A 10,000-nucleotide genomic window follows, 5' to 3' on the forward strand; every position below is an offset into this window, starting at 1 on the left:
TATTTGTCATGACTAATTTCAATTTAGTCCCGCCAAGGTAAGTTGTTAAACTAGATCCTAAACCTATGATTTCAAAAGAAGGCTGTAAACATTGTTTAGAATGTTTTAGGAAAAAGGGATTATTCGATATTAGTAAACATAGTTTGCTTAACCCGCCTAAGCCCTAATGAGTTTTGTTCCTAAACCTGCTTTTGGCCCACCTTTCTGGAGTGGAATTTTGTGTGGTTTTTTGGGGGCATTTTTTATATAGGCAATAAAGTTGAAAACTCGGTCTGGACCTACAAAAACCAACTCTCTTATTTTTGTTTCACATTAGGATATATTTGTATGTATATATTATATATATATATATATATAATATATATATATATATATATATATACTATATATCTACTTATATATACAGATAATATATATATGGTATATTATATAACGCTTTCTTTGTAAAGTTATTTTTATAACTTCTTCAGTCTGCCCAAGGTAAAGGACAAAAGAAGTCGAAAGTTTCATGCAGATCTCCATCGTTTTCTCTTTATCCTTTGGAATGAATTTTTGGTCCTCATACAGTATATATATTTATATATATATATATATAGTATATCCTATATATATTAATTAAAATTTTAATAAATAGTAGAAATATTATATTATATTAAATATATATATATATTATTAATAAATATAGAAATATATATTATTATATATAAATTAATATTATATATTCTAACATATACATATTGTATATACATATATATAAATATAATAATATTATATAATCTATATCTATATAATAATATATATATAATATGAATAATGTATATATATATAATATCTATATATTTATTATGTATATATATATATAATATTAGATGGTGTTGTGTATATTATAGTATTAATATATAATATTATATATAATAATACATATAAACATATAATTATCTATATATATATATATCTAATAATATATATAGCACATGATACTTATATACACACCATCTTAGATCTAATATACATTTGTGCGTATGTGTAACGTTATGTGGTGGTTGTGGTTTATACATGTTTCTTTTGGCCACAGATCTTATTTCTTTTGGGAGGCCAACTCAGGTCCTCTCCTCAATTTTTGCGAAATTGTGATAATGATTTGAAACTGTCCTATGGGTGAACTATAGTAATGGGTGACTTTTTAGTTTATGTCATTTTAAAGTGTATCAGTCCCTTTATAGCCATTGTTAATCTCATGGGTTGTTTTAGTCTCTGTAATGTGTTTCACACAGCCATGTTTTGGCAAAATGAAAACAGCCGCCATTGTAAGAATTCTTGTCAGAATTCGTAAATTTAGTAAATCAGTGTTCCTCTTCCCCCCCGCCCCCGCCCCGGGGAGTTGTTGAGATACCTCTGGGCGCCATCTCTGGGAAGAAAATAAAATGGCACCGCTACCTGAGTGGTGGGACGTCCCGTGCCCAGGGTTTGTCGCTATTCGAACGTCCGATCAATCCAAAACCAAGAGTCCAGACTGCCAGTTGTTGCTCCGACGGCGTTACGATGAGAAAACGCTGGATGGAGGCTCTGCTGACACCATCGCCAGGCTCTTCCTAGACTTTGTTATTTTTATTTTTCGAGTGACTTTAACTTTCCCAAAACTTCGTTGCGATTATTTTCAATGATTCTGGTCTAAGCATTTACCCTCTAAATAACCTCTTTCTCTTTCCTCCGGTTTCCGGGAAAGCATCGAGATCAAATACTTGCATTAACTTCAAAAACCACCATTCCCGAGATTTTTTTTTTTTTTTTAGGATTTTTGACAAATCACGTTCGAACTTCTTCAGAACTTAACCGAAACTTCAAGACGTGACAAGAAAAATCTGAAACCTTTAGTGTGTTTTCTATTTTATACCTACTTTTGGTATGCCAATGCAGAATTCTTTGTGAAATACTTTAACAAATTCAATAAAATTTAAAATTTGAACAAGTCATTTACCATTTAAATAGTAAGTTATTGTTGAATCGTCCTTATTTATTTTATTTGTAAAGGCATGCCGGGGATTTATTCTTCTCTTTGTATATTCTATATCTATATATTATTTATATAATATATATATAATATTATATATATAGTAATATATATCTTAATATATATTATATATATTTAAATATAGATTAAAGGGCTTGTTTTGCCTTGTATGATAAGGCCGCCCTATGAGGTAATGTTAGACTTGCTAATAATCTATACGCTAAGTCGGATTGGTATTGCAACTTCCATTCTTCAATGGAGTGTCTGGGGTTTTTGTAGATCACGTACGAACGTCGGTATTTCTTTCTTACGACGATGTGTTAAACTCATGGTTTCGGTGAGGTTTGTTTCTTGTAGAAAATAAACCTAAGTATAAAAAATTATATTATTCTTCTGAAGTTTTAACATGGTGAAAGATCAGGGTAATGATTGGTATAAAGTCGTTCTAATAACGCTAGCTTGAATCGCTTCTGCCAATGATGATGGCATAATCCTATTCCTCTACATGGATAAATCTTACGGTAAAGGGAGGTACAGGGTCTTCTAATGAACGATAGCTAACTCTGTTCTGCCTGTTCTACCATCTCTGTTTAAATTTTGAAGGTTAAATGAAGGAACAGGACAAAAAAAAAAAAAAAAAAAAAAAAAAAAAGTAAAAAAAAAAGAAAAAATTTCGAACATATTGAACAATACATACAAACAATGACATATTTAGTTTCATACGAACACACAATCAAATGAGACAACGCTAACAGGATCACCGTAGGCGGTAGTTTGTCCTACAAGCAGGGGACGCTTGGACTAATGTTTATAAACAATTGAATGACTACAGGTGACCGGCCATGTCAACCTTTAGCCTAACATACTTATTTGTATACGTCATCCTTTAGCGTCTCTAGTCCTGATCACATTCCTGCAAGCAATCTTTTAATATATTATGGACTAACATTCCATAGTTTTTATTATGTAAACCACTTACATCAGCTCTGTCATCTACAAAACCAACAACTTGAATATTACTTCAAACTTGCCTTGCATTTGACTTATAGGAGTTGTGATACTAGAACACTATTGTGAATATATCTATATATAAGAAAAGAAAATTCATGGTGTACAGTGAATTGATTCAAGTAATAAAATATAAAAAAACATGAATTTATTGGTTAAATGAATAGTGATCACGTGCTATAGTAAATGATACAGTTTTTTTTCACTTCATCTCTTGAAGATACTTTAGCAACCAGAAAATACTAATGTACTCTGATAATTGCATAAAGAATGAAACGATTAACATGATAAAAAATCATATTTTAACTGATAAAAAATTTCATATATGAATTATGCTAAAATCATTAATGTTTGTTCTGCTGATTGCTTCTTGATTTTTGATTTTGCCTCAACTGTTTAATATCTGAATTCATTTAATTTCATATACTAAACTCCATAAAATAACTGCAGATATTGGTAAGAAAAAATGTAACAGATTGAACTTATAGGCTACCTGATTTGTTTATACATATGTATATGGATTTCATAATTAATTATGATTAATATATGTGCACTTTTAAATAGATTTCCTATTGCGTACACTCAAAGGATATATTTGCGAGTCCACGTTATTTTGATCATTTATATTATAGATTCCTAGTGCGTAACACGCAAAAAATATATTTTTTGATTCTGTATTTATGATCATTTATATATATATTTCCTATTGCGTTACCACGCAAAAAGAAAAATAATTATTTCGATTCTGTTATTTATTGATCATTTTATATAAGAGATTCCTATTGCGTCCACGCAAAGGATTAATTATTTCGACTCTGTTATTTATGATCAAATTATATATAGATTTCCTAGTTGTCGTTACACGCAAAAAATATATTTCGCATTCTGTTTATTTTGATGGATTTGCATTTATATATATTCCATAGTGGCGTACACTCAAAAAATATTATTTCGATTCTGTTATTTTATGTCTTTCTATTTTAAAGAGAATTCCTATTTGCGTACACTCAAAAGGATTAATTTCGTCTCTGTTATTTATGATCAATTATATATATGGATACATGATACTTTTAATATATATAATATACCTGACCGACCGGGTTATACTACTTCACCTTTAACTAGCTTCGAACAAAACTTTTTCGTCCGCTTAACACAGTTCCAGACAACCCCACCTAGTAAGCCAATTGAAAGCGGCCCTTTTTCAATGTTTAAAACCAAGGGGAAAAAGTTTGCCTGGGCGGGTCCGAACGTTCTTTTTATTTGCGCTCCATACTTGTTTCTCTGCATCCTAAAGCTACACGCTTCCGTTCGCGATTGAAAAAAAAAAAAAACATCCCCGACATCACGAGTCCCTTCGCCACGTCAAAGTAGAGTTGAATATCCTTCGGGTGTCGAAATTGTCGAAGTATGTCCCCTTAATTTGTAGTCGATTCCGACATGCCAGGCCGGAGCATTCCCGCATTAAAACGAGATTTAACGACGAGATACGGTTTGTCCGGTCCGCATTGTAACGGACGAGATGACGGCGTCGGGGGGGGGGGGTACCAGAAGAAGTCCATGAAATTTCCATTTCACATTGTAGCGGTTTTGTTACTTGGTGACTTTGTAGTCGTCCCGCTGCGAACGAACGATTTTTTTTTGAAGTTGCGATGTGAAACTCCTCCGTACTGGCAGGATGCGTGTAACCAGTTCCAATTAATCCAGCCTGCAAGTGAAATTATACTTGTCACCAATGGGCAAAGTAAATTCATACGACATCCAAATACCAGGGGAGGGGTGGAGAGAGCCATTTAGACCAAGACTTAACCCACATGAATTCGCTGATTATTTTGGGAATTCAAAGGAGTCCGCTGTACAAACTTTTTAATCCATGGCATTAACAACTGAGTGAACCTATCCAGGTCCCTATGATGACTTTGTAAAAATATCCATAATTATCAAAAAATAACATAGATATCAATAGACATCATTACGAATCTCAAAGAAAATTCGATATTACTTGGTACTTAAGTTCAACTTAGACAAAGGAAGTGGAAAGAAACGGAGCTTAAATTTGTAAGATTGCCAGGCAAACCATAAGAGTCAAGAGAGATTAATCATGGATTCTATGTGCCCTAACAAAAGTTTCATATTCAATTTTCCTCGTGCGCATCCTCTGGGAGGTTACTTTTAAAACCATTATTAAGATAGGTTAGGAGATGCAAACGAAAAACCCCCAAACCACTATGTAACTAATTTCTTAATAATAAACTTTGGGTTTTTTCAAGAAAAAATGTAACATTTTTCCAATGAATGTGATTACCTTACCTTGGATTTAATAAGCTAATGTTTGCCAGTAAATAATCCGATATCCATATCGGTGATACTTCTAAATGTCTATGAGGTTTCAGAAAAAATTAATTTCATTTTTGATGTTATAGAAATTCTATTTTCCTTATTTTGATTAGTTAATTTTAAAATGAGTTGCAAGTTTGTCATTTGTCGCCAAACCACCGGATGACGACCTTGTACCTAACGTCCTGCCTTTGCCCAATTGAGAAGTTCGGGCCTAAAGCAATTCCTTTCTTTCTCCAGTCAATCTGCTTTTTGCAAGCAGAGAACCGACACACAGATGAAACCTGTGTAAGTCAAGATTATTTGAGGGTTAAAAGGATAACCAATGCTGATACTGGCAAATGTATGCGGTCGTCACTTGGCAGGCGATTGCCTCTCAGCCAAGCTAAGATGTTACGTTTTACTTGCTTCAATAAAATACGACTTTATGGATAAATTTTTATTATCTTTTTCAATACTCGACCCCACACGAAAAGAATGTCTGAAAAAAAAAAAACAGTATCCAAAATTGAACACTATATTAGTTTTCATTTTGGTTGGAAATCTTGCATAATTGTAATTTTTCTGTCAAATTAATATTCCTTATTCAAACTATAAATGAAAAGGTTTCCATACAAATTCTATCTATTATTATTAGCCCGCTGGTATAAGCTTCATATAGGATTGTAATTTCGTAGAATAACATTTTCACTTCTAGACTTCCTGACTTTAAAATCTCTTTTATTTTTGTAATTTTATTTATTTTATTTAATTATTTTATTATTTATTTATTTAAATTTAATTTTTTTTTTTTTTTTTTTTTCATTGACTACGAATATAAATCACCGGGAACAGACAATATGTCAGTAGGTTTGTTTTCATGTTGTTTGAACTTTTAGCTTATTTGTCATTGACTAAAGCGTTAACGGTTTGAGTTCAAATCTTTGTACGCAATATATTTGGATTTGGATTTTAATTAACCTAAGAAGCGTTTTGCTTATTTGATTTTGATCGTGATTCCTTTTTTATTTATAAATTGTAAACCTTCCACGACTTCTTACGGGAGTGTATTAATGATTGACGTCCACTTGTATCCATATTTATTTTCTTTTTTTAATATTTATTTATTTATTTATATTGTTTTTTATATATCTAGTTTGATAAATTAATGGTTGGCTTGGAATATGTTGGAAAAGTGGTTCTAAGCGGCGTACCGATATAAGGCTACTTGCGGCATCATTCTAGTAGATCCAAGAAATATAACAATGATAAAGGTCTTTAAAACCGCGAGAAACCGCTATAAATCCAGTTTCGGATCCTAACTTAATCACGAGATTTGTAACTCGTTAAGGAACCATTGACAACATTATCCTATTTAATTATCCGTTATTTCTAACCTAAACCAAACCCGATTTGACTCTGGGTGAATAAAATATTTTTATTGGTTTTTTGGTTTTCTTAATGGGAAAGGAAGTTCACACAACGTGTTTTAAGGGAGATTATTATTGATTTTCAACAACCGACCCGGTCACAGATTATTATGGTTTTGGAATTCCATATTTACTGATTTGTCCACTTCATAAATATTCCTAACGCACTCCAATTGCGGTGTTTTGTTTTTAGTGCTATTAATTATTCTATATAACGTGTCAAGGACTATTCAACACTCAGAAAGTGTTTATTCCCTTCTGTCATAAACTCGTAACTTCTGTTTAATAATTCTAACGTATACCTTTCTTGTCAAGGATTGATTTGGTGGCACAGGATAGGCCCTTTAACTGACAGGTGTCCTAGTGTGTCCTTTGTTTTCATGACACGTGTTACAATCAGTTTATGTGCTTTTTATAGTCTTCGGTAAAGCCAGTTTTGTAGGCCAGTAAAACATGGATTTGGCCGTTTCTGTGACATAGTAGGGAACCCTGGGATGACTGGAATGCAACCAGTTTTATGACCGCTTGGGTATGAAAAGAGATTATTACTACTACCTGGTCGTTAGTCCATCTGCTGTGTTTTCTTCGGGTTTTCCTCGTCACGGACCTACATCTAATATTACGATTTGATTTAACATTATTCTGATACACAGACCTTTTAAATATACTTTTGCTTTAGGGTTTTCTGCTCGAAGGGTTTTTTATTGTTTTTGGCTTTATTTGCCGCTGACCCTGTTTTCCAGGGGGGGGGGGGGTTTCGAAGCGTTTATTGTTTGGTGTTTTTATTGTTTTGCTTATCTCTGTTGACCACTGGCCTTTTTGTTCAGTTTGTAAGCAGTTTCTGCCGCTCTGACCCCAGCATATTCAATGCTCGCAATCTCTTGGTTGGGTTAAGGAATTTTCTTGTTTAGATGCGGTTTTTAACAATAGGCACGGATGTTTCTATATTTTTTAGTCCTAAATTAATGGTTCTTTATTGCAGTACGGTGCGGGATTTTCAGGGATAATGCGTCGCGCTATGAGACAATTGGCTTTCCCAGGTATATTATCTTGTCTTGGCTCCAAAGACCTGAATGAATCATTTGTCACCGGAGGTTCCCTTTGACTGTTGATTAAAAAAGCCTTTGAAAAAGAAATCTGGTAAAGGACCTCATGTTGCAGTAAGGCGACTTTATCAGGTAATAGCCGATAAGATTATGACCTTAAGATGTACTAGTGAGTTAAAAGCTCCACCTAGCCCCTTCCATTGCCTATTACTGTAATATTTACTTTCAGAGGGCTTTAGGTTTACGTGAATAAAAAGCTATAGGAAAGAACCTGTTTATCATGTTACTGAAGTAGTACCCCTCTTACCCCTTGGTCTGGAATACGTCTGTTGTGCAATAAAAAAAACAATTCCTTAGTTTACAATCAGGGATTTTTAACGTTTAGGTAAGCTGCATTATTCCGCTTTTAAGATATCGAACGCCACTTTTGTGTGATTGGCTTTTCAGACCAATTAAATAATCTACGCTCTTTCTTCGTAAGATCTGTTAACGGAGCTGTCATGATTGAAGAGTTACATATTTACATCACGATTGTAATTTACCCACTACAGCTCAAAGTGGCTGTATCCCCCTTTTAACGTTAATAAGTACCCGGAAAGGCTTAATGAATATCCGACCACCTTACCATGGCCTATACTTTTTAATGACCTTGACCGCAAGACCACATAAAACCTAGGATAAACATGTTCCGGTTTTTAAAAACCCTCACATTTAGATATTTTTTACTCTGAGATTATTTGTCTTTGTCTCTGTAGCACTAGCTCTACTTTATGTGAATGTACTTCTAAGGTATTAGAAAAGATTACAAGATCATCATATAGGCATGTAGGTTATCCCCTAAAAGTCTCCAAACACTATATTGTAATTGGGGCGCAACGTAAGCCGGAGGCATACGTAAAAAATTTATAATGTCCCCTGAGTGTGCTGAAAACGGAGTATGAGGTACAATCACTTAGGTAATGGTATCTGGTAAAAGCTTATAAAGTAAGTCCAAGTTGGTGAAAAAAATTTATTCTAACCTAACAGAGATAAGATGTCGTCGCTACATGGCACTGGAAACTATCGGGAGTCGTTTCCTTGTTTAAGCGACAGAAATCTACGCAGATACGCCAAGTCCGATCTTTTATGGCATGACGTCTGAGGGAAAAATTATATGGGCTATTTGATTTCCTAATGACTCCTATTACTAACATTTTTCAACTTCGTCATTTATCTCTATTTTGAAATTTCATTGGGGTTCTACACGAAGGTACGTATATGGCTTTATGTTTGTCCTTAGACCGTATTTAGTTTTCAATGACATCCGTTTTTCTCCCAGAGATCACTCGCTAGTGGAGAAACTTCCTGGTATTCAGGTAAAAGATAAAAAAAAATTTCTGCTGAATCACCTCTGCTTGAATGACTTTACGGATATTACTTAGATAGATTATCAGAGAGATTCATCCACGACTGGTTGGGCGTGATTAAAAATTAGCAACAATAAAAAATGCGATATTTATAACTTCCGTATCCACGATATGTATACTTTTTAGGGCTTTGTTCGCGGAAACCGTTATATTTCAGAGTGTCGGGAAGGATTAAAATTTCATTTCCAGCAAAGTCTTTTTACACGCACTAAGACCATTCGAGGTGCATGCTTCTCGAGATTTTGCGTGCAAAGTGCGACTGCGGTTGTGGGAGAATTCTGTTGGGTCATTTGAACAATGTTACGATTTATGAGACAAATGTATAGTTCCTTTATATAAGTTATTATTTGATTAACTGTCTCATTTTTGTTCAAACGGTATTTTAATATGTTTGAAGGTTTATAGGATTTTCCTTTGATAAACACGCCTTATTTTGCAGGATGTAAGATAATATTTGTATACCCCTAGATGAATCTTACAATTACACTAGATACAGATCAATGTTTTTATAACTATAGAGGTATCTGTAAGCGCTCGCTTATCCGGACTTCTCATTTGGGAAGTTCGAACAACAGACAGTGAGTCCGTAAATACAGATATTACGTTTACTAAAGGAATAAACAAGATATTCTAACTTTTACTGCGCGTACAGTCGGGCTTTATCCACCACTACTTATAATAACTTACGTATAAAAAAAACGAAAACCTGCTCTGATTACTTTATACGGTCGTGTGTTTCATAGGAAAAAATCCTTTTTAAATTCAAAAGATATCGGTATGTAT

Source organism: Macrobrachium nipponense, chromosome 11, assembly GCF_015104395.2.
Source record: "Macrobrachium nipponense isolate FS-2020 chromosome 11, ASM1510439v2, whole genome shotgun sequence".
In the NCBI taxonomy this organism is placed as follows: Eukaryota; Metazoa; Arthropoda; class Malacostraca; order Decapoda; family Palaemonidae; genus Macrobrachium; species Macrobrachium nipponense.